This window comes from Alligator mississippiensis, chromosome 1 (genome assembly GCF_030867095.1).
Source record: "Alligator mississippiensis isolate rAllMis1 chromosome 1, rAllMis1, whole genome shotgun sequence".
NCBI classification, from domain to species: Eukaryota; Metazoa; Chordata; order Crocodylia; family Alligatoridae; genus Alligator; species Alligator mississippiensis.
In genome coordinates, this window is record NC_081824.1 from 203,078,816 (window position 1) to 203,103,736 (window position 24,921).

Consider the following 24,921-nt stretch of genomic DNA (forward strand, 5'->3'; position numbering starts at 1 on the left):
AGCCCTGCGGGACCCCACTGCCCACATCCTTCCAGGTTGAAACCGACCCATCTACCACGACTCTCTGGGTGCGACCCTCCAGCCAATTCACCACCCACCGGACTGTGTAGTCATCCAAGTCACAGCCTCTTAACTTGTTCACCAGTATGGGGTGGGATACCGTATCGAAGGCCTTCCTGAAGTCTAAGTATACGACATCCACCCCTCCTCCTGTGTCCAGGCATTTCGTAACCTGGTCATAAAAAGAGACTAGATTGGTCAGGCATGATCTGCCTGCTACGAACCCGTGCTGGTTTCCCCTCAGCATAATTTGTCCTGCCGGGCTCTCACAAATGTGAGCCTTGATAATTTTTTCAAAGACTTTGCCAAGGATGGAGGTGAGACTGACTGGCCTATAGTTGCCTGGGTCCTCCTTCCTCCCCTTCTTGAAAATGGGGACCACATTGGCCCTTTTCCAGTCCTCCGGGACTTGGCCCGTGCGCCACGAGCATTCAAATATTCCCGCCAGTGGCTCTGCAATGATGTCAGCCAGTGCCTTCAGCACCTTCAGATGGAGCTCATCCGGGCCTGCCGACTTAAAGGCATCCAGTTCTTTCAAGTGACTCTGCACCATCTCAGGGTCTATGCGTGGAAGTCTGGCACCTTGCTGCTGCCTCTCTACAACCCCAGTGAGAGACCTGTCGTGCCTCTCGCTTAGGAGGCAGAACAACTCATTATATGGTGCTTCTGGACTAATGCAGAAAATCTACATTCCTAAGAGCCACACAAATGATCAATGAAGTGTAGTAGAGGGAGAAAAATAGAAAAGTAATTAAAGGCTACAGTAATCTAATTAAGCTGGCATCATTTTCAGCAGGGATTTGATTCCCCTTAGGGTTTTTCTCTTGATTTCTTCTTTCACATCATCCCTTAGGCTTAATCCATAAAGCAATTAAAGGTCTCAACCTTTCAGCAAAATGTAAGACAATTTTGAGATCTGATAGATCCATTCCTCAGTAACTTTATCTTGCCCATCCAGGAAAGTGATTGGATGACCTATCAGGCCTCTTCGAACTTTCATTCTATTTTAGAGCTAAGGCAGCGGTTCAGAGAGCCTTGCAAAAGGCTGTCTCAAAGCTCTACGGAAAACAGTGTTCAGAACAGGTTGTTTTATGATAGCTCATGGATCTGAATTTAAATTATTGAACACAAGCCCAGCAAGGACTCCTGAGCTCTAATCTTTGCTCTAACCCCAATTCATTGTGTGGCCATAAGGATGTCAGTTCCTCTATGCCTCAGACTGACAAGCTGTAAAATGGTGGAGACTGTGTGCTTCTCTATCAAGGTTGTCGTGAAGATGATTTGTCATTGTTTTGAAGATTAAAGAGAGAGTTGTAAATCACATGCATCATTTTTATTACAGTATTAAATTCTCTGAGGGCCTTTAGAAGGTCTAAGTGGGGTATTGTACATCTTTAAAACACCAGGTCAAATTCTCTGCAACCAATAATTCTAATTCTACCATCCATAGCATCTTTATTACATTACAGTATTGACCAAAAGCTTCCGTTAGAATTCAAGCCCCATTACTCTAGACATTGCACAAACAAACTAAAAGAATATCTCAGTGCTGAAGATTTTACAGTCTACACTTAAGTAACTTTTTTTGGCTTCAGTGGTGTTCAACTGGTGTAGAAGGGGAAAAAGGTTGTGGATCTACTGCAGTACACTAAACCTATTTCAATATCAGCTATGCTTCTTTGGAACAGACATCTTTTACTGCAGAGTACAATTCAGTGACATCCTGAGAACTGTATGGCAGCCCTTCAAACAGCTACACACTGGTGTTTCTATAGAAAAAATAAATCAAAACAAACAACTACCCAACCCAGATAAATCATTCACAAAACTTTACCGAATTTCAGAGATTGGTCATTTATTCAATAAGATGAGCTGAAGAGGACATTTACCCTCTTCTTTAACTACTGTCTGAAAGTTTGTATAAATTACAAGTGCTTCAAATCCTTGCCCTATATCGGTAGCAATTTCAGTGCATAATTTCAGTGCCAACATAGCCAGGAGGATTGTTTCTTCTTCTCTGATTTATCCCCTATCTTCCTCATGTCTCTCACTTAGCAAGCTGATACTTTACCTCTGGACTTGGAATACAGGGAAAGAGTCGTCAGTTTGTTTGTTTGCTTGTAACTAATCACTTACATTATTTTTTGATTACAGGGAAGTGTCAATTATAGAGGGGTTCTGTGACAACTCCTTCATAGGAATAATCATTTCATTTTGTAATGTACTCAAATCTCATTGCTCCAGGAAAATGATAGTCAACGTAACAGGCCATTTTAAAAGAATGCATGTGCTGCTCATTTTCCACCCTGTATGTCTTGCTTGTCTGTGGTGATTTAAGATACTGTGTGGCTTCAACAAGGCTGAACTGATTACTCTCCCCCATCACCCTGGGAATAAAAAGGGGTCTAGCAACAGTACTCTCCCTTTATATTACAAGGGGAAAGGGTTAAAAATATGAGTTGGTAACTTAGGTCTCTCAGAAGCTAAGAGAGGTATGAAGTCTTTTGCTTTAGGTTTGCCAAAGCCAATCCTGATAAGAAACAGCTTAGTATCTGTCAGTTCAGAACCCGTGGGCTAAGTACAGACAGGCAAAACACCCGAGACTGAATCGATTTAGTCTTTGCAGGTTATTCTAAACTGCAGAAATTAAACTGAGAAGCAAATGAACAGAGATTCATTTTTGATTTTGGAAATGCAGCTACATGCCTTCAGTGGCTCAGACCAGAAGCCAGAGGATACTAGAGCACACCTTCCAGCCTGACAGCCACTGCCAAAGGGAAGAGACTGAAGCTCCAAGGCTTTTCTCCACTCCTGGCTGGAATGGAGGGAGCATGGCTAGGCCCCAGCCTTGGGCTAGCACCTGGAGGATGGGGGTTTAAATTCCTTCCCTAGCCAGGTCTGCTTTGGCAGGGGGCAGCACCTGCTGGGCTTCTGCCCTACCCAGCCCCTACTCGGGGGGGGGGGGAAGGAAGGAGGGTAGCTCCTGCCAGGCTGAGGAGGAGGAGGAGGTGGGTGGGTGGGAAAAAGGTAGTGGCACTGAATTCATAAAAGCTTGAACAAAAATAATCCTTGCTCTGTAGTGGGCATGTATTGAACACAGTGATATGCAACTGCAGGTATACAACAAAGAACAACCAAAAATCTTCACCTAAGATAAGATACAGTCCAGTAAAACTCAGTGAGAGCACACACAACTTAGTCCAACTTAAAATGGAATATAATAAACCAAAAAGACATGAGAAAGCTTTGCATATGTCTTACATAATCCTGAGGAAAGTGTCTCCTTACAGCCAAGTATTCAGAAAGTCCTTTTTGGGGAATCAGTAGGTGGTCTTAGGTGTTGGTGTGGAGATCCCACAGGCTTCATCTCTACTTGGGTTTTTACAGGTGCACTTGCACCCCCTTCTCACCGTTGAGTGCCTTGACATTAGCATGCTTGTCAGCTACAGCACCTTTGGCAGGACTCTCACGCATTCAGTATCTTTTGTCTCTGCTGAGGTATTCCAGTCTCCCACGTTTTACAGGTTCTGCTTTGTAATGCAAATGTAGTTCCCTGCTATCTTTGGTCACACCAGCCCAAGCAGTCTGGGACCCTCTCCTGTTCCCTTAGCCATGTCTTCAGCGCACACATGTGATGATTGTGCCAGGTCTTTGCCAATACCTCCCCCCTCTCAGTCTGGTCCTGCAGGACTTGGCTCTGTGCTAACAGGTGGGCAGGGGACCAGTCCCTCCAACCCCAGTTCCCCAGCCTCTTCCCCCTCCCCATGGGTCTGGGGGAGCTGAAGGGAATTATACCCCCTTCCCCTGCCCTTATCAACTGCTTGCCTCAGTCTTTGCCAGAGGTGGGAGGGGTTAGAGTCTGCTCATCTCCTGCCAGCCCCTTGTTTGCTGGCAGATCCTCTCAGGCTGTTTCCCTTTCCATTGCCACCTCGAGCCCTGCCCCTCTGCCCTGCCCCCTCTGCTCTAGCATTGAGTGGGAAATAGCTTGGCAGGGGCTGCCCCCTCTCCCCCCCCACAGCAGACCCGGCTGTGGTCACCAGCTGGGTTTCCTACCCCTACCCCCTTGTCAGGCAGCTCTCACTGCTCCAGCTAGGGAGCAGAGGGGCAGGGTCAGCCCTGCTCTCTGGAGCAGACAGCAGAGCCCTGGGCTGCAAAGCATGTTGGCATGCTGGGGGTCTGTGATTTAACACGAATCAGGAAGGGGTTTGGCACAGAAGTTTCATTAATCAGTTTGACCTAAATCAGTTAAGTCTGATACTACATTCAACCAGATTTATCTTAAACCAGTTTCAGCCATTTTGAAAGTAGTTTATGTGCACTGAACTTCTGTTCTGTTACAGGTTTAAACCAGTTTCTGATCACTTAAACCAGTTTATGTGTAACTTCTGTCCCTAGCTGTGAAGAACAGTCTCTACAAAGTCCATCCCTGCCTCTCCCTTCAGCAGTGTGGTGGGTCAGGCACAGCAAGATAAGAGCAATTCCAGTGCATAAGAAGAAAAGCAGAATTTGGGGGCTGAAAGGCACAACACACAGAAAACAGACTTTCTGGATAAGGCCAACTCCAACTCTGGAAGGGCTTCATCTATAACTGCACGTTGAATGCATTTCCAAGTGAGGGTGTGGTGGAGGAAACTCAGACTGACAAACCTGTTAGGCCTTTAGCCTCTCCTAAGGCCACAAAACTCCTTTTAGCCCCTTACCAGCAGCTTATACAAAACTGCTGTTCTGCCTTTACCTTCCCTTTCGTTACCTACAGAGATAGCCTACGTCCAGGTCAGACAGTCACACTGCTTCAATCTTAGATTTAGTAGTTTGCTTGACCATAGCCAAATCACTACAAAAGGAAAAAAAGCTAAAAAGCTTGTTTTTTCCCAGAAATCCATTGTAATGATTTCCATTCCTAGAAATCATTAACATTTCACTGCAGAGTAACAGCAACCTGGCTAAGGATGAATAATGTATTCTTGACTGCCTCAATGCAAGCACAGCAGGCAAGTCTTTTTAAAAATTTAAATTTTTAGTCATTTGAAAGGATAATTCAAGATGTGAAATAAAGTTTGCAATGCTATGGAACAGTGCTTTTCAGTAAGTCTGCTTTATTAAATAGATTACTAGCCTTTTACAAGAAGCAGAACTAGGTCTGAGAAGATTATCTGTCACTTCAGATAAGATGCTACTGGAAAATTGCCCGATTGGTCATATTATTTCTGGAAGCATGTCATATTCTGAAGGCTCTATAAAACACTCATGGTATCAAGTAAAATGAAGTGTTTTCATTTAAAGCAGGAAAGAGAGCAAGGCAGGTCTTAAGCTTTCCAAAATGTTCAAAGGGGGTGACAGAAGAAAGCAAATGAAAAAAGTAAAAGAGAGGAAAGATTTCTAGGATGAAAGGCCAGAGCAGATTTTGGATATCAAAGTAAGAACTAGACTAGACACTGTGGGATTAAAGGGAAGTCTTGCAAAAATTGGTTGAGAAGTATAATCTTTCTTTAGGATATTCAAACAAACCTACAGAAGAGTCAATCTACTCCTTATCACAGGGGTTGTCAACCAAGGGTACGCGGGGATGGGTGGGAATGGAGCACTGCCACACTGCTCCCCTGCCTCACAGGAGCAGGGTTGAGGTGGCTCGAGAGCAGGGCTGCACAGACACTGCGCTACCACTGCTCTGCCACTAGCCATGCCCCCACTAAGCATCCAGCCACTCACCACCTCCCCCCCACCCCGCGCTTGGTGTCCGGCTGCTTGCCACCCCCCCATCTTGGGGTACCCTTACTAAAAAAGGGGCCACCAGGGGTACACTTATTAAAAATGTTGAAAACCCCTGCCTTAACAGATTTCTATATTCAAGATAGATATGAGAACTCCATAGAACTGCATATCCATCTCAATGTAGAAGGTTTAAAAGTATCTGTAATTTCTGTGAAACCCTATCAGTCTCATACTATTACAATCTATACAATTTCTTTCAATCAATATTACTGATTGTATATTAGAAAATAAGATGCCCTCTACACACAGAATTTATACAAGTGTAAATATTTTAGTTAGGGTACAATTTTTAAATTGATATGCATTTTGTGTGTTTTATAAAAGTTCAACCCACAGTGCGGATGCAATTATACTATTACAGGTTTCCTCGCTTTATGCAGGTTCTGTATGTGTGAATTTGCTTTTATGCAATGACCCTTTTTATACCAACGATTTGTTATATGTAAGGTAAGTTCACTCTTGTGCGATTGGTGTGGTGGAAGCCCAGAGTCGGTTGCTTTGTGTGGTGCGTTGTGGGAATGATGTGCACCAAAATATAGTCTCCTGTGTGGATCTGTGCTCCTCATTCATTGTCTGCAACACATGTTTCTGTAGCTGCCATCCCCATTATGGCTTCTAAGTGTCCTGCTAGCTTTTCTTCTACTCCTCTCCCAGGTTGGAGGGTGATGAAAGCCCCTTGCCTGATGATTCTCCTATGGATGTTACCCTGCCTGTACTTCCTGCCAGTGATGTGGAGTCTGACACTGAAGACCTTTCACCACCCTCTTCACATCAACTAAACATTCACTACTACCCTGTGCTTGTGTGTACTGTCTGCTGGTGGCAAGTACCAAAATTGTCTTGTAAAATGGTAGAAATGGGTCTGGGGGTCAGTGCAGGTGAGGTCTTGGAACATATCTGTTTCTGTTACATTGTAAAGTGGGTTCCCTTTATGTGAATTCGAGTTACGTGCCATTTTCCAGGAACGCATGTACAGCAAAAAGCAGGGGAAAACTGTACTAAGGTACTGTAGACTGTTACAGGAATAACCAGTGTCAACATAAACACTTTTAAACTGGTAGGACTGGGCCCACATTTGTAGTTTTTTGACTAATTATGCTGATAAAACTACAAAAGAACTAGTTCTGTTATGGAGCATTAGTTCAGAGACTGAGTTGTTGAACTTTGTTGTGGATGCTGTATTTTCTTTATGCCTGTGCTTAACTGTTATCATGAATAGTTGCATTTCACAGAGCTACTCACATTTGCAGAATTGAGGATAATACAGGGGGACTGAAGAATTGGGGAGATTAAATCCAACTCTCCCATTTCCATCCCAGGCCAAGAACTCCATCCCCTCCTATGCCATCCAAGTATTTTGCATCTCCCTTCTTGAAGCCTGTTCCAAAACTCCATTTAATTAAAGTCACTGCAGTCTTTGGGACCAATACAGACCAGACTCAGCAGTGTGTCCTCAACAGCCAGACCTTAGGCCCACCCCCTCCATAGTAGTCTTCCATTTGAGCAAATATCAAAGTAGTGTCATTGCTTCTTGCCTCACTCTCCATTTCCAATGAATCCCTGATTTAGGGCTTAATTGATTCAGAGGGGCTGGCTCTTTGTATTACAGGAGAATTTTGCTATGAATAATAAAGCAAAAAACAAAAATCTTGCAAAGATAAATTACTTAAACAAGTATTCAAAACCTACATGTAATCTATCTGATTATCCAAGTGAGTGCTTAGAAATATAGTATATTACAATATGGAGAAAAGTCAGGTAAGGACTTAATAGTTCTCAAGAGTGTGAAGACTAAACTGTTAGCTGTTAATCTACTGAGGATCATCTTGCATCACTCAGCATGCTAATCAAAGATCTCTTGCCTACCAAATTACTTACCAAATGAAACTGGCCATACCTGGTATCAATAAATTGTGCTCAATGGATGCGTCTACATGTGCATTAGATGTAGCACCAGTTTACTTGTGAGTAAATTACTAGCAAATAAATGGTGCCAGGCATATAATTACAATTGTAGGGGAGTGGGATCAGCTTTGCTATCAATCTGCTTCTGCTTCCCATGGACCTGCAGTGGTCCTCTACTGCCACCCGGGGGAGCTCCAGGCTTCATCTGCAGCTGGCAGCAGCTGGCAGCCCTCTGCAAAAGCCAGCCCTGCTCACTGCTCTCTGGCCAGCCACTTTGTTGGCCAGGAGAAGCATGCCCAGGACAGGAACAGTACACAGCAGTGCTCTCCTCACTGCCTGTGCCTCCCTGCACTATGGTTGCTCCAGCCCCCACCCCTCACAGTGCTGAGCAGTGCTCCTGCTGGCCCGTGGCTACATGGGTCCTCCTGGCTCCCCCACATAGCAACTACTTGCTTGCTGTGCACTATCCCAGGGCCCCCTCCTGCACACCTGCCACCTCCACCCTGTCCACCAGGCCAGACCCTGGCATGGACACCGCAAATGGGCTCTAGGATGCCACTGTCAGGGCTGCCATCACACTCTTGGGCCTCCAGCCCCCTCCACCTCTGGGCTCACTGGGCCAGCGAGGACAGGTGGTGGCACACCATCTGGCAGACCTGAGACAACGAGCGGTGGCTGAAGGCCTTCTGCATGACCCAGGCCACCTTCTGCAACCTTCCAGAGCAGCTCAGGCCCAACCTGGATTGGCAGCACATCACCACGTGGCTGCCCCTGCCCACGGACACCCATCTGGCCTTCGCCCTGCACCAGCTGGCCACACCCACCAGCCTGTGGTACATCAGGCATCTGTTTGGTGTGGACAAGGCCACCACCAGGAGGGCATCCTGGAAGTGTGCAATGCACTCCAGGATGTTTTGGGGGACACCGTGCTCAATGTGCATGACCCCCTGGCGCTGGTAGTGGGGTTCTGTGCCCTGGGATTCCCCCAGTGCATTAAGGGCCTTAATGGGACCCGCATCCTATCATCTGCCCACCCCATGGAGACTGCCACTGCTATAGCCAAAGGGGCTTTCACTCCATGGTGCTCTAGGCCATTGTGGACCACTGAGGCGCCTACATGAACATGTGTCAGGTGGGTGGGCAGCACCTACAACACCCATGTCTTCTGGAACTGCAGCCTCCCAGGCCTAGTGGAGAGTGGGCATTTTAAACCAGGGGTGCTGGACCTGCAGCCAGGTGCTGTGGTTGTCCCATCCCTTCTCATCAGGGACCTCACCTACCTGCTCCTGCTCTCGTTAATTCATGTGAGTGGCTACCTGGACCCCTGTCATGTCCACTTCAGCTGCTTCCTGGGCTGGACCCATACCCTGGTGGAGTGAGCCTTTGGCTGTCTCTAGGGTCGCTAGTGTGCCCTTACCACCCATCTCAAGTTTGCCAAGAACAACCTCCCCCAGGTCATCATTGCAGCCTGAATGCTGCTTAACATCTGTGTGGTCTGGGAGTAGCAGTTCCAGAAGGCCTGGGTGGAAGAGGTGTGGTGTGCTGGGGATGCATGACAGCAGGAACACCACCTGTGGTGGCAGTGGTGGCCCCTCCTGCTGAGGCTCCAAGAGAGCCACACACTGCCAGCAGGGGCCAGGGCACCAGGTGTAGGAGGCACTGGCTGACCACCTCCTCCAGCACTCCCCACTCTAGCCTGCCTACATTGCCACCCACAGACCCCCGCCCCTGCCTACCCCCAGCACCATGCTTATTGTAGTCTCATCTCACAAGAAAAAGTTTTAACTCCCCTCACGCCAACCAGGGGCCCCCTCCCTGCAACAAACAGAGCCCCTCCACCACCCTCTCCACCAACCAACAATAAAACACCTTCTTCCCTATGAAAACTTTGTTCAATGTCCTTTGTGTGCTGTCCCAGGGTAGGGAACCATGGGGTGGGGGTAGCTAGGGGGCAGAGTGTGAGTACAGGAGGCCAATACCCTGGCCTTTGGACATTTCCTGATGGGTGCACATGCAATGGCAAGTGTGGCAGGTGGGGGCTTGCAGAGGGGTGATGGCAACTGGTGCTCTCCCAGTGCAGGTGGCTCCCCTTCTGGCCAGCAGGGCTGGCATGTGATCCTGACCCTGCTGCAGCTCTGGCTCTGCACCTGTATGGAGGCGGGGCAAGCTGCATGGCTGGACCCAGGTGCGAGGGCTGGGTGGCACTGGACCCAGGGTGGGGGCTAGGCCAGGGGCTCCTAGCTGCTGGAGGCAGCACAGGATATCTTCCCAGGCCCAGGTGGGGGCCTGCTGCTCAGTTACAGGTGGCTGCCAGGGGTCAGGCCGGGCTAGGGTTGGGGGCCGGGGAGTGAGCGGCATGAAGACAACTGCCAGGGCCAGAATGGTGTCCAGCACCTGGTGGTCATTGTGACCTGCACTTCCTGGGCCAGGATAGCACTCTGCTCCTGCAGGGCCTCCACCTGCTCATGCCCCAGGGCCAGGGGCTATGCCTGGAATTCCTGGCCTGCCTGGTCCCACACCTCCTCATGCTAGTCCCACACCTCCTCATAGGCGACAGCCTCTGCCCACCACCGGTCCTGGTGGTTAACATTCTCTGCCCATCAGGCCTGAGTGTCCCCCAGCTGGTCCAAGAAGAGGGTTTTGTCCAGGGTCCTCCTTTGGTGGATACAGCACATCAGCAGGGCCCTAGATGTGGGTGGCAGCAACACTGAGGCCTCAACCCAGCTGCCAAGGGTGGGACAGGCCAGGCTCCTGGCAGCAGCACCTGCTGCTGTGGCTCCAGAACCCACTTCCTCCCAACCCATCCAGCAGGCCAACTGCTCTGCTGTGCAGCTGCTCTGCTGTGCTGCTGCCCATGGACTCGGGGATCATAGTGCTCCTGGATGACTGGGATGAGAAGCTACCTGTGTCCCTGTCCTCTACACAGGGGTTTTCTCTGGGGAGGCATCCCAGGGCCAGGCCCCCCTGTGCCACTGCTGTGCCTTCCCCAGGCAGTGCATGAGGAGCTGTTTGCATGGGCTGAGGGATAACCGACCCAATATGCCCTGCTGCTGCTGGCTATGGTGCCCTGGGTGCAGCTACACACCTGGTATTGGACCCTGAGCTATGACAGTGCAGGGAGAAAGCCCAGGCTTCACCACAACCTCCACAGCTGCTTGGAGAGCTACCTGTGGCTGTGCTACATGTCTTGGCCCCCAGCAGCCAAGTAGGACATTGCTGCTGGCCTCAGCATGTAAGAGTCCCATGGCCACCCAGCTGTGGGAGAACAGGCTGCTAAATAAAGTCCTGCACTGTCTCCCACTTTTCTGTATGCTGTGGAGAGGGAACCTGGGGTCAGGGGAGTGTAGGCAGGCCAGGTGGGGAGCAGGGAAGAGTCAGTCAGGGGCTGGGGCTAAGGGCAGAGGCAGGGGCAGGGAGGGCTTACTACATAGTCAGGGCCTGAATGGCTGGCAGCTCCATGCAGTGTTCTCAGAGGGTGGGGGGTGGGTGCCCAGCTGGGGGCACCCCCAGGGAGAAGCTGGCACTGCTGGTGGTTGGCGGTGACATGGCCGGCCATGTCTCATGGCGGGGGCTGGGGCTACGGAGCTGGCATGCCAGGCATTGGCTGGGACTCCTCGAGCTGCTAATGGAGGGTGCATCCGGGGAACTTGGAAGGACAGACTGCTGGACACCCAAGGGGCCCTCCCTCAGTGGCATGTCACAGGGGGTGCTAGGCCAGGGAAGGGGCTAGGGCAGGCTGCCTGTGCTGGTATAGATAGCTTGGCTATGGCCTGGGTCCTGGGATGTGAGCACGTCTGTCAGTTGCTGTATAAAGGGAATGGACTTATGGGCACTCCCTGACCAACAATTGTGGTTAGTGAGTGATGGAAACCCACTATGCCTACAAGACCTTGACCTGTGGGTCTGGATGGCATGGACATGTGCTGTGCCAGACAGAGGCATCGGGGTGCAAACAGGATAGAGCAGCTAGCCAGTGGCATGCACAGGGGGACACAGGGGCCTGGCGTGGCTTCAGGTTCCCTGCTGGTGTGCCCAAGGCTCTGAGTGCCTGCAGGCTTTTAAAGGCCTGAGGCAGGGGTTGCCATAGATGTAGCCCAGCCCTGGGGCAGGAGAGGCTCCCATCCTAGAGCTCCTGGGTCATGTCTACATATGCGTAACTGTGCAGTAACTAATCAGGAGTAAATTTGTTACCTGAGCAAATTGCTACTAGAGCATACTCAATTATCCAGTTTAGCAAGCTATATCTCAAAATGAATCTACCAGATTTATGTTCCTTTGCACATTTCACATAAAAAATAAACAATTCCTACACACATAACACTGGTTCAGTATCCTGGCTAAAATAACCTGCTACTGCTGACAATTAAGGCCTTGTCTATTCTAGAAAGAGTTTGCTGGTTGTTAGCTATATAAGCAAAATTGAGTGATAATGCATGTTGTACCAGTTTTCTGAACAAAAAAAGCTACAGTGACAAAAGAATTCTTTTTTTTCCCCCTTGGAATAACTGTATCTGTGTAACATAGCTATATTTGCAAAACTTTCCATGCAGATCAAGCTTAACAGAGTTTCAGCTTCAGTACAAATGATACAGGAGTGTGCTGTGGTGCGGCAAAACACAGGTTCACACTGGATTGATGATTAATTCAGGAGGTTGTTACAGAAGTGGCAACAAAATCAGAACATTATAAATGACTTAAAATTAACCTTTCAATATAGCAGTTCAATGGGCTAAATCTCCTCCTTGAGTTGTCTAAACTACAATAGCACTCATCTAACTACTCTTGAGTAATAGAAATCTGTACTGCACAGTGGTAAAGTTTAATTTGATGGCCCGTGTCAGAGGTTATTACAGTTGTAATAATAATATTAATATTACATGATAGAACGTGTTTTTTCTTTGATTTATGAACATAAAAATATTAAAACAAAGTTATTGAACTATAACAACTTAAATATAGGAAATTTCAGGGCACGTTTTGAAGCATAGTTTGGTCACTTTGTGCCCTTGCATTATGTCAGCATCTTGAAGTACAAAATCACATGGTACTTTTTCAACAGGACCCCAGTCCATTTAGTATACAGAATGGATGAGCTCAAGAACTATACCCAGAGCAAAAAACTAAATCGTTACTAAGTCCACAGTGTATCAACTCTGCATCTTTATAACTAGAGGTGGGCAAAACCTTTATTTCCTTCCCCAACAAAACAATGCAACTCAGATTAAACAAGAAAATTAATGTTGAATCTATCAACTGTAAAGTAACTAAAGAGCTCCCTTTCTAAATTTTGTTTGTTCATTCATAACCATTTGTCAGGAAAGCCAAATTCCTTACTTAGCCAAATTAACTTGGGCCATGTTTGCTCCTAGTTTGGCCAGAAAACCAAAAAAATAAAATAAAATAAATCAAATTTTCACATAGCCCTAACCACATTATATATACACATACTAGTTTGTATACTACATATGAACATAGAAGTGTCACAGGTAGCGTCTGTGTATGACACATGGCAGATCAGAGAGAGGACAAGCAGCAGTGGTAGATAGGGAAGAAAGAAGACCAGCAGGTTGGGTAGGGTATGAGAACAGGGTAGGAAGTAGAAGGTAGAAGAGCAGATTTTGGGGAGAGGAAGGGGATCAGTGTGGTACTTAAGGAGAATGCAGAGCTAATTTGTGACATGCCTACCAACAAATGTTGACTCCCTTTGTACTAATGCATATATAAACAGACATGATTAATAAAGCATTCTATTCATCCATCTATTGCTTATATAACTCTCTTGGCTAAATCCTAAAATGCACAGAACACCTCCCACCGCCATTCACATGGTTCTCAGTATAAATAAGCAGGAGTGAGACAAATCCTCTTCAGTGAAAATAACTGAATCATACACATTTGAAGTAAGTGAAAATTTGTCAAGGACTTCAATGGGAGCTGGATCGAGCCCAGTGTTTTGCTGCCTTCATCAGAATCTTTCATCTTCATTATAGGATAAATATGCCTCTGACAAACACTGAAAGCATTACAAGTATCATACTGTAGATAGCCACAGCCTCCTGAAAACAAGCAATTAAGCTGTCAGTTTACAAGGAGGCTGTAATTTTACTTGAAAGTATGTAGTATTTTGTAATTTTATCAATCCAATGCATCTGAAAAAAAAATTATAACAGCCTCTTAGCCAAGTATGTTTGGTTACTGGGAAAAGAAACTGACAGGAATGGCAGGTTTTATTTTGCAATCTTTACTCAGGCAAATCTGCTGACTTAAATGGAACGTTTCATACGCAGGCTTCAGGATGACAACCTGAATAGCTCAAGAGAAAAGTGAATTATGGTGCTGTTACTCAGAGGTGAAACAGGACCATTCTGTGCCCTGGGCAACAGTGGTGCACTATTGCCCCACTTCCACCCCTCCCCCACTTTAATGCTGCTGCCATTACTCCAGTGTGGGTGCATCTACACATGCAATTAATACAGCATGATAAATTCTGGAGCATTTTGCAGTGGAGTACACTGCTCCCAGACACGGCATTAATATGTGTGCCTGAGACAGCAACTCTTTTAGCTGGGGTGGACCAGCCCTGGACTGGCAGCAGGCTCAGGGGAATAAGCCCCAAGCCATGGCATTGGGCAGCGGAGCGGCTCACTGGGGCACGAGGGTGTAGAACCTGTAGAGCCGTGTGACTGATCTCCTAAGCCAGCTGCTTGCCTGGGACTGCTCTGCCGCTGCTCAAGCTGCTGTGGTCCCAGCCACCGACTACATGCGTGTTGCAGTGCAGTAAATGACTCCACCATAAGATAGTACCGTCTCTGTCAGTACTATCTTATGGTGGAGTTAATTAATTTACTACACCCTAATACTGGCATCCATGTAGATGGTGGTGCTTTACTGCTGAAATAATTAGTCTACTACAGTAAAGCTCACATGTAGATGCACTTTGTGGCCATGTCCCGATGAACGCAGCCATATGCTCTTCAGCACCACATACCACGTTCCACCATTCTCCATGCTGCAAGGGAGCAGCATGGAGAGGGTTTTTTTACCCCTAGATATCCAGGGGTCAAAAAACCTACAGAGAAAAAACGCGGAATGGTGCACACACCAGCAGTATGTGGTGCCTGACGCCAGAGCCTGGCCAGCCAGAACTGCACTTTGCTGCCGGCCAGACTCTCCGTGGCAGGATAACTACTGTTGCAGCCCCAGGAGGCCCCCAGGACCCCAGGTAAGGCTGCGGGGCCAGTCCACTGCTGGTGCAAGCCTTCCATACTCCACCTGGAGTAAACTGCTAAGCACCAGGGCGTGTGGGGCATGGGCGTTCCCTGGGGACAAGTAATGGTGCCAAAGGTGCACTGCCATTAGCTGTCCCTGGGGAATCAAATGTCCGCACATCTGGATGCAGCCTGTGTGTTTCAGTGGCATTCTCCTGACCGTAAATGAGAACAGAATTAGCAAGAAACTGTTGCCACACATAAGATTGCTTCTTTTTTTTAAAAAAAGCCTAAATATTCCTCTTCTAAGTTATATTTAGTAGATATAATTTTCCAATGGATATCTGTAAATGGAAGGTTAATACAAACCCCTCTGTTAAGTCTGGAGAACACTGGATTCTGTTTTCAAAAGGAATCTAACTCTCATTTTTAAATGCAATTTAGAAGAGTTGAAAGTCACCATGATACATAGACACTTAAGGGGAAATTTTTTAACCTTTGTGCATCTACAGGTCAGGTTTTTTGGCAAATAAGTGGGTTTTGTTTTGCTTTGTCACTTATGCACAGTTTATGATTCTATTTCCTCTACGGCACAGACAGGTGAGCATACTTAAGCTATGCACTGGCGATATATATACCCATGATGCCTGAAGTTAGGTATTATTAGTGCCCTCTAAGCACACATTTTGAGGCTGAGCCACTGCTCCCTGCATGTAATGATTATTGGATAAAATAGATGGAGAGCACTGCAACAAGGAAGTTTCTGACCCATTGGGAGCAAGGATCCAAGCCAGAACCCAGGGTCTGCTCCTTTCCAGGGAGGCATTCTCTGAGCTACACACCCTCAAGTTCCTCCTAGCCCCACAAAGCTCTCTCTCTTAGATGCCCAAAGAGGCCAGCTTCAAAAGGAGCACTGAAGAGGACACTGGATGCTAACCTGTAGTGTAGCCACCACCTGGAACTGTACTGGAAAGTCCCAGAGATGCAGAGTAAAATTTTCAAGAGTACTTAAATGGCTTAAGAAGTATATCTTATTTTCAATAGAGATTTAAAAGACTAAATCTCATGGGCTTTCAGTGGATTTGGGCTCCTAAGGCACACATTTCCAAAGCTACAAAAGAACATAAAATACAGATAGGTGCCTAGGAAAATTCAAGTCTCCAGTGTCCTGGTTAAGTAGTATAATCACACAGCTATTAAGGCTAAATTGTGGGAGGGTTGTCGCTCTCCTATGCTTCATTTAATCATGGGTTTGTGATGGGTTTCTGGCTGGCTACATTTCTGTGAGTTAGACCTACATGGGTATGCCTCCAGAGTGGACGCACGCACATAGGTACAGAGCTGCCTGGCCAGTGAATAGCTTCCTCACATGCTCAGTTGTGTGTGCATGCTCACAAATGCACACTACCCATAGGTAGTAAAAATGCCATTTACGCAACTGGAAAAATATTTAGATGCACAAAGGGAAATAGAATTTCACCCTTAGGGCTAGATTTTCACAGACAGGAGCCTAAATATGATGCTTACTATGATTTTTATAACAAAGATAATGTGCTTGAGCTTTCTTTTGGCAAAGGGAAGAGGTAAAGAATGGGAATCACACTAGGCACCCATCTGCATTTTAGGTTGTTTTGTAGCTTGAAAATATGTGCCTTAGGAGCTTAGGTCCCACTGAAAGTCAATGAGACTCTGTCTTCTAAACCACTTTTGAAAATGAGACATACTCCTAAGTCATTTAAATGCTCTTGAATTTTTTACCCTGAATCCAACTTTTTTTGCTCTCTGTTTTGTTCAGACGTAGCAAACATCTGTTATGTAGGCAGTGGAAATAGTTGTCTTAGGCTACTAGCTTGTGACACTGACTGCTAGTGGGAAACAAGGCAGTTTACATAGGCAGAAACAAATCCTTTTTCACCCTCAGTATGCATGACTCTTGTTTTTCACTGTGCATAAACTATGCCTGCCTGTCTTTCAGAAAAGCCCAGAAGGAGAGAATTAGTAACATAAAATGAACATATGTACGCTGAGAGACTATTAGGGCCCAATCCTGTCCTATGTTATTTTATTTTTTGAATTGGAAACACAGAATTAACTGGTTCTTCAGGTGTAAGGGGAAGTCTTGAGTGATATAAGGCTGTTGTGCTGACCTTACCCCATCCAATAGCACTGGGGGCATGTTGTGAGTACTGCTGCTCTTCAGCAAATCCCCAGCTGCTGCAGTAGTCCCTTCAAGGACATTGCAGCTAGAAGTAAATTAGGCACACATTTTCCTGCTTGCTCAGGTCTTGCACCAAAATGACTGTTAGCCAAACCCAAAGAACAAAATTTTTAAAAGCTAATATTTAGGGCCAGCTTTCGAAAACACACCAGTGTCAATTTTTACAAGCACAATTTTGAAGTCTTAAATAACTGTATTTACAGCTCCAGGGTGCCTATATACAAGCAGTGAGGCTGCTCTGACATGCTGTAATTACATCACATCAGAGTAGACTTGATTAATCAAGTCTGCTGGATCAGGGTAATTACTGTGCTCCAGAAGCCTCCATCTTGTGTATCAGCATCCCCATGCTTAAAAATGGCAGTGGGGGTGCTTTAACTAAAGCTCATTCAACAAGCTTTTGTTAAAGGGTCCCCCTCACCATTTTTAAGCGTGGGGATACTGATACACAAGGTGCTTCTGGCTCTTCAGAGCTGCTCTAATTAAAGTGTCCCTTACCCCACTCCTGAAGTATGTGTATAAATGCCCCAAATGTCCAAGTGTTTCTGTCTTCAAATTAGGTGCCTAAATGCTTAGGTGATCTAAATTGTACAGCAAGTTATGCAAACTGACACAACTGTTGGATCACCAATTAATGGTAAGCTGGAAAACAGACTGGTAGGGCATGTCTTGATAAATATCCTTTCTCTATTTGAGTACAGAGGTTTATATATACAGAGAGGTTAGAAATCATCACAACTCCATTCCTGGCCTTCCTTTTTTCTTATTTTGATATCTACGTCTTACTCTGCACACATGGTGTTGAATGCAGTCCTTACAGTGTTGACTCACAAATGTCTCTCTTGCTACTCTTGACCTTTTCTCCTTCATTCAGCTAAAATATCCCAACATGTTCACATCTGCTTATGGATGCTGAATGATCAGTAATAAGCTTCTGATCTTTCTTTGTAAATTCTGCCTATTCTCCACTTCTTGTGTCATGGTGAACACCTCCAAAATCTTATCCTCCTCAAGCCCATTATATTGGCTTCACACATTACTTTGCTTTCTCTTTTGATTTGAATAGCCAGGCCTGCTTTTTCAGGCAGAACCACCTTAAAACCTGATCTTTCCTCTCTGTTCATGCTGCCAAACCCTTGGCTGAGACCTGATTATCTCATGCCTTTACTAGTTTAGTAATGTTCTTCCCTTTCTCCTTGAGCCTCTCTCTCAAATCTATTCAAAGTGTTACTGCTATAATTATTTTCATAGCTCATTGGTCTGTGTCATGCTCCGCTCTAAATCCTTCAAGCTCCCAGTCCTACACTATAAACACTTGTTGTCCTAACAAGCCCCTTCACAACTTTTACCAGGCCAGTGAATCAGCCTTATTTACTAAGTAGTTTCTTTCTTTTGTCCTTTTCTGCATCTACTAGCTTACCATCCTTCAGTTAAAATCTATGATGCCATCATCATTCTGAGATACTAGGTACAGCATTAAAATAAATGGGTGCTTAAGGCCCTTCTACCTTTAAAATCTATGCATCTCTCTTCAAATGTTTCCCCCAAAAATGAATTATTTCATAATGCATAGATATATTGAAAACTAATTAAAGCTAAGCCGATATCATTACCTAACAATTATGTAGATAAAACCAGTAAGGTTAACTTGTATTTTCTTCACAGGATGTGAATTGACTATTATGTCTTCTATTTTGAAGCTGTGATGCATTGAAATCTGTCAGGATGATGGACCTGTCTCATGGGTCACCCTTAGAGGTTAATGGATCCAGAATATTTCTAGGAGATCATGAAAAACATGACTGCTCCTGCAAGAACAACTGTGTTCATGGCTCAGCAAAAATTTAATATCTTTTGTCTTCTATCATTTATAGGTTGGCACTGAAATGCCAGCTTTGCTGGCTTCATCCTGCAAGATCACCTTGATTTACAACTGGCTTACAACAGATGCAGCATGAGGGAAGATGGTAACAGTACCAGCTGCAGAACCTTGTACTGATTCTGATTGGATTTGTCAAAGAATTTTTGATTTCTCATGTTGGTACTCTAGAGCACCCAAAAGTGACATTCTTTGCCTCTGCCATGACATTTGACAGATCTCAATATTTGTCCAGAGATCCTGGTCAGACTGATTTGCGTGTACTTGATAGTATTTTTGGATGCCATTCACAATGAGAAACATTTCTAACAGGATTAGGGGGTGGGCTGGCAGATCTAGGATGGGTAGTCAGAGGATAAAAATAGCCCAGTCAGGACTGCAGCAGCCTAGGGAGGAACGAGGAAGTAGGAACAGCACAGCCCAGGGTTGTGCTTTGAATGCATACAGGTTTCCACGAGACTAGGTTATTCCTTCATAAATCAGGTTAACCCTTTATTGGTCTAAAGTTAGTTAACCTCATGACCAGGCATTTAGATCAACCTACCCTTGGCTTCTACAAAGCCTCAGTGACTTTTTGACAGTTAAGTCAATTGAGCTGTCAGAGTATGCACACCCATGTTGAGCAGGCAACTTAAATGTGGTGCAAGATAATACACCTCAAAGGCATATTATCGTGAGTCCCATTAGTGAAGAAAACTCTGCAGGGGAGGGCTCACAAGATGGCTGCCACCACGTCAAAGAGCTGTATGTGAATATGCTGTGACATGGCTTAAGTTAACTTACTTAAGTTAAGTTACTGTATTTTATGTTGACTTAGGTGTGTGTACACACTCCAAATGCCCATGTTAGAACTGTCATCTCTATGAACTGCATGAGTAGCTACAGATCATGAGCAGTACTTGGTGCTTCTACAAGGTAGTTGGTATGGCTTTTAGGCAACTCCATTTTCCTTGTGGTTCATTAATTGTAAATTATATGGGACAACTGTACCTTCTCTTTACAGGCACAGTTGCACTTAGTTCCATAGGACTCTGTCATGAATTTCCTTGTATTCAACAACATGGATATGAGGCTCAGTGAGAATGCATAGACTTCCAGCTGTTTCAGTATATTGAAAAAAAATTTAATATCTGTCCACTAGATCCAAACAGCATTGCTGAGTGCCCAGCCAGTACCAGGAGGGAATGGGGACATAGATGAGAGCTGGATGATTCAAGACCTATCCAGAAAAGACAGTCATAATGATGGTAAGTTGGACAAGCAATTAAAAGGTATGGGACAATTGATCTCTCTCTCTCTTTCAGTTGCATTGTTGGATGGTTATGTTGAGTCACTTTCTGTTAGGTCTTAGTCACAGAGGTTGTGACCCAAGACTTCATCATCTCAAGAACGGATTATTACAATGTGCTCAATGTGTTATTATTAACATACTTATTGCGAGGAAGCCTGCTGCAGCCTGTTTGCCAAATGTTGCTTATTGGTAGAAGTATATAGTACTAGTGATCTACCAGAACACTTCTAGCATACTGGTTTCTGGGTGGAGTATAAGGCATTGGTTTTGCCCTATAATGCAAAAAGGCTTCTTCCCATTGGATCATTGTGCCATAAAACACTAAAATACCCTAAAAAAAATTACCTGAGCATGCTGCAAATCCTGCCTTTTTAAAGACACTTTAAGGGGCAATTGAGAATAGTTGTTATCTGATATGAAAATGTAGTGATATTTTTTTAAGATACATTGATCACGTGATGTGGCTTTGGTCATTTTTCTTTATCTCCTATACTGTTTTATTTTCAAATATAAGCCAACATTACTCAGAGAGCGTGGTGTCAACTTAAGTCCTTTGTAAGACTAAATTCTAAATAAATGGACTGCTAAAGAAAGCTCTGGGTTTGCTCCATAATATTGTCTCATAAAGTACTCATTACTTGTACATTTGCTGCACTAATAGATCTAAAAAGAAAAAGAGAGAAAACTTTTTTTTTTAACTACCTCACGAATTTAAGCAACTGATGACAAAAAATCTGAAAAAACAATGAAATTGCTTGAACACAGATTCCATATTGACCTACACATATCTTAGTGATTCAGCTTTCAAGGTCGCTCTGATATGATATTTGAAATGCAGCAATGGAAACTCACATTGCTCAGAGGCCTGGGACTTAGTATCAACTTTTAGTTCAAGCACAAAATGCCTGTGAGGGACCAATAATAATTTTCATGTCAGAAATCTTGTGAACTACAAGCATTACAGCGGTAGAAAGGTGGTTATCCATGTTAGTCTGAAGTCAGGCAGAAGTAGAGTAGGGTGGTACCTTAGTAACTGGTTCAGACAGGCATGAGGTAGGAGTTGTAAAACAGAAATTCCCAATGCTTCCAGTATATAAAAGCCTTTGTTTTCAATTTATAATACTGAACATCAATCCAATGGTCTTGTTTTCTTATCCACAGAGATACTTCATTCTGAGTATGAAGTATAATACTTCATCCTGATTTTAGAGGGGACTCATTTGAAAGTGGGAAAACAAAGTTGCAAACAATGAGAAAAAGTATTAATAGTAAGAAGAACCAAAGTAAGGCTACAAGGAAGTACACTTGGTTAATTACAGCAGAGCTGGAAAGGACAACTATAGCTGTTTAACACATTTTTATTATAAAGCCCTATTTTCAGTTGTTTATTCCTTTGCCAAAAATTTATGATTTGGACCTTAATGAAGCCCCAGGTGTTTGCTTCTGGGCTAACATAGTTCTTTCTTTTTTCCTGTGTGATTAGGAACACTTCAGCACTAATAGCATAATTCTTTCCAGGAATGAAGTTTAGGGAAATAAGGATTCTTGCCAAAATAAAAAAAATAAATAAATAAAAACATTTGACCATCATATTTGCTTCACTGAAAAGATCCAGCGTGTCCTTGTTTTGCTGCAAGGACTTGAAAATTGGCAAGGGGATTCCCAAAATGTCACAGAGATGCCATTTCCTATTCCACTAAATATTTATCCAAATTTGGACAGGTTTTTAAGTCCCTGAAGACTGCTGTTTGTATGTGCTCTGCAGAAGCTTTTTGGATTTTGACAGACAAATTCTCTAAATATTCCATCTGCACTAAGCATTGTATACCCCCTATTACTGCTCTGAGCATAGGTCATGTTCTTCTGTGTATGCTGCAGGCCAAGCCAGCAGGATGTGCTCTGCAAATGTCTCTTATAACTGCCAGGGACTGCTTTAGTGGGGGTCACTATAATACAGAGTGGGAAGGGACTGGCTTATCTAAGATCTCAGTGCTCCTCTTTGCTGATGTCTAGTCAGCAGGAAGTAGTAGGGGGTAATAGCCTAGTTAGACAACAGAGATGTGAGAAACAGAAACACAAGAACCAAACATGTTGATTCCCTTTTAATGCTGGAGGATGACATCTTTCTATTAGTACCAGTTGTCAGTACCTCAAATGCTAGAAGTCTACGCTCTGGATCTATAGATTCCAACATTCCCATTCACCCTATGGACCAGGGGTCATTTGGAGTCCACATGATGCGCTTTGTATTTTTTTAAGTTTGATGTATCTGTATATAAGGTTTTGGTTTATAAAAAACAAACAAACAAAACACCCAAAAAGCTACATTAAGTATCAAACATGTGATGTTAGGAAATGGTAAATTAAAGGGCCCCTAAAGAACCTTGATTTGGTCACTTTGTACATTACAATTACATTAAAATAAGGTATTTAATAATATAGTCACCTAATAGATTTTCTATAGACCTCTACCAAATTTGGCAGATGGATACTGTTAACAGAAAAAGTAAGATCAACTTTAGGACAACAGTAGGCCTGTCTATGTGAGACACTACATTGCTGTAGTGATGTGCTACAGTGACGTAGCTCATCACTACAGTGACACAGTGGGCACAAACTGTGATGCCAACACTACATCACTGTAGTGATGAGCTACCTCATTATAACACATTGCTATGTCAGCGTAGCTGCTAAAAATAATTGTTCTGCTGGGACGGTGCAATAATGGCTGTTCCTGCGCTGCCATGTAGTACTTCCTAAAGCAAGTACTAAATGATGGTGCAGTAACAACTGCGCTTTGGGGGGCACACACGGACCCGCCCATTAAGGCCTAACAATTTCAACTTCCTATGTACTGAAGAGTAAAGCAAGTTTAAAAAACTTTAGCTTTAAGTCACTTTGTACATGGCCCTTCAGTTAGATTTTGTCAAGCTATTGAGATTTTACCAGGGGTTAAATAAGGGAAAGTTGTCAGTGGTTCACAGGTGCTTGTCAGAGGTGCTTCCCCAAATCTGCCCAAACCAGAGTGGAGCTCACTCATTGTCTTGGGTAAATACCTCCCCCTCACAGCTCCCACTCTTCCTAAACTGATGCAGAGAGTGTTTTGAAGTATTTTAACCAGTGGGTTCTAGTGACCTATTTTTTTCTCCATATTGTGTTCTCATGTTACCAAAACAAATGAAACTATTTATGTTCCATATTTCTGTTGACAAAGTAGTACACAAATTCTGTTTTCATAGCCAAGGTGACTTGCAGCACAAAGAAATGAGGTGGAGACAAGCATATACAAACTATTTTCCTAAGCATAATGTCTTAATGCACTTAGTTAGCACATCTTTTAGGAACACACATGTTATGACCTACTGGGGCTAGACACACTGACAGAACTTCACAAATTCCTTCAGCACCAATAAACTTTCCAAAGCATGGTTCTGGAACAGTATTTTCAGACTCCACCAAATGCAGATACACACTACCTAACCAAAGGCACAACAATAGCACTTCCAAATACCAAATATTTGGAAGCACTTTCAATAACCAAACCAAAAAGCGCTTCCATCTGTCCCATTCTTTTCCTCCTGCTGCCCACCCTGTTCTCTTTAGCATCCTTCCTGCAACACTACAGTCTCATCTGCTAGCACCTCCAGTATTGCTCTAAAATTTCATAGAATTACAGAGATATAGAGAAGTAGGGCTGGAAGGGACTTCAAGTGGTTATGTAGTCCAACCTCCTCCTTGAGGCAAGATCATCCTTATCTAAAACATCCTATACAAATCCATTCTCCAACCCCCTAGCAAAACTACACAGTCAACCCAGACACAAGACAAGTCGTAATATCCTAACCTACCACAGGTAAAGCAGGGAGGCCACAGAAGCCAACATACTGCTGCAGCAAAGTTGTTAAAAATGTGCTTGGGAGATACCAGAAGAGGAACATGCCTGCAGCTACAGAGAAAGACAAAAAAATGCACAATCCAAATCAATCTGACCATGGGTAAAATACCTTCCTGACCCCAAATATGTTGACTGGTCTGATCCTCAATGGAGAGGCAAGACAACCTAACTAGGAACCTCCTGGTTTAAGCCGCAATAGGAGCATTGGCACACTCCAGTCAATCAATACAGTAAATCCCATCACATGATTAAAATTGAAGATCAATATTAACTTGCTGCAATGAACTGTAAGACTGAATATACTTGTATTTCTGATCCCTCAACACTCCCTTTCAGACAGGAGAATCAAAAGATAAGAAAATCCCTTGCATTGTGAGGTTATGCTAGCAATCATACTGTTTATTGTTTAGGGAAATCAATGCAATTCAGCAAGTATATTTTTAAAACATAGGATGCTGGATAATACTGTAGTTAAATCATGAAATCTTTAGAGACAGACAGAAATGGCACGCTCCATACTGGGCTAGAGTTTGGAATCAGATGCAAAGGAATCTATTAGGCTGTTCACAAGTTCAGCTATATACATGAACTTTTAGAAGCAACCTATACTAGGAAATGTGTCTATCTTGGTTATATTATTGACTTGAGGGACAAGATTCAGATACTGAAAGCCTACACAAAAATATGGAATGA

The 24,921-nt window shown here is 44.5% G+C and overlaps 1 protein-coding gene across 17 annotated transcripts in view; it reads right to left on the minus strand.

The window, feature by feature from the left end:
• The window catches only part of NRXN1 (neurexin 1), a 1,201,358-nt gene that overhangs the window by 736,781 nt on the left and 439,656 nt on the right, over nucleotides 1-24,921 (minus strand). The window lies entirely within an intron of this gene.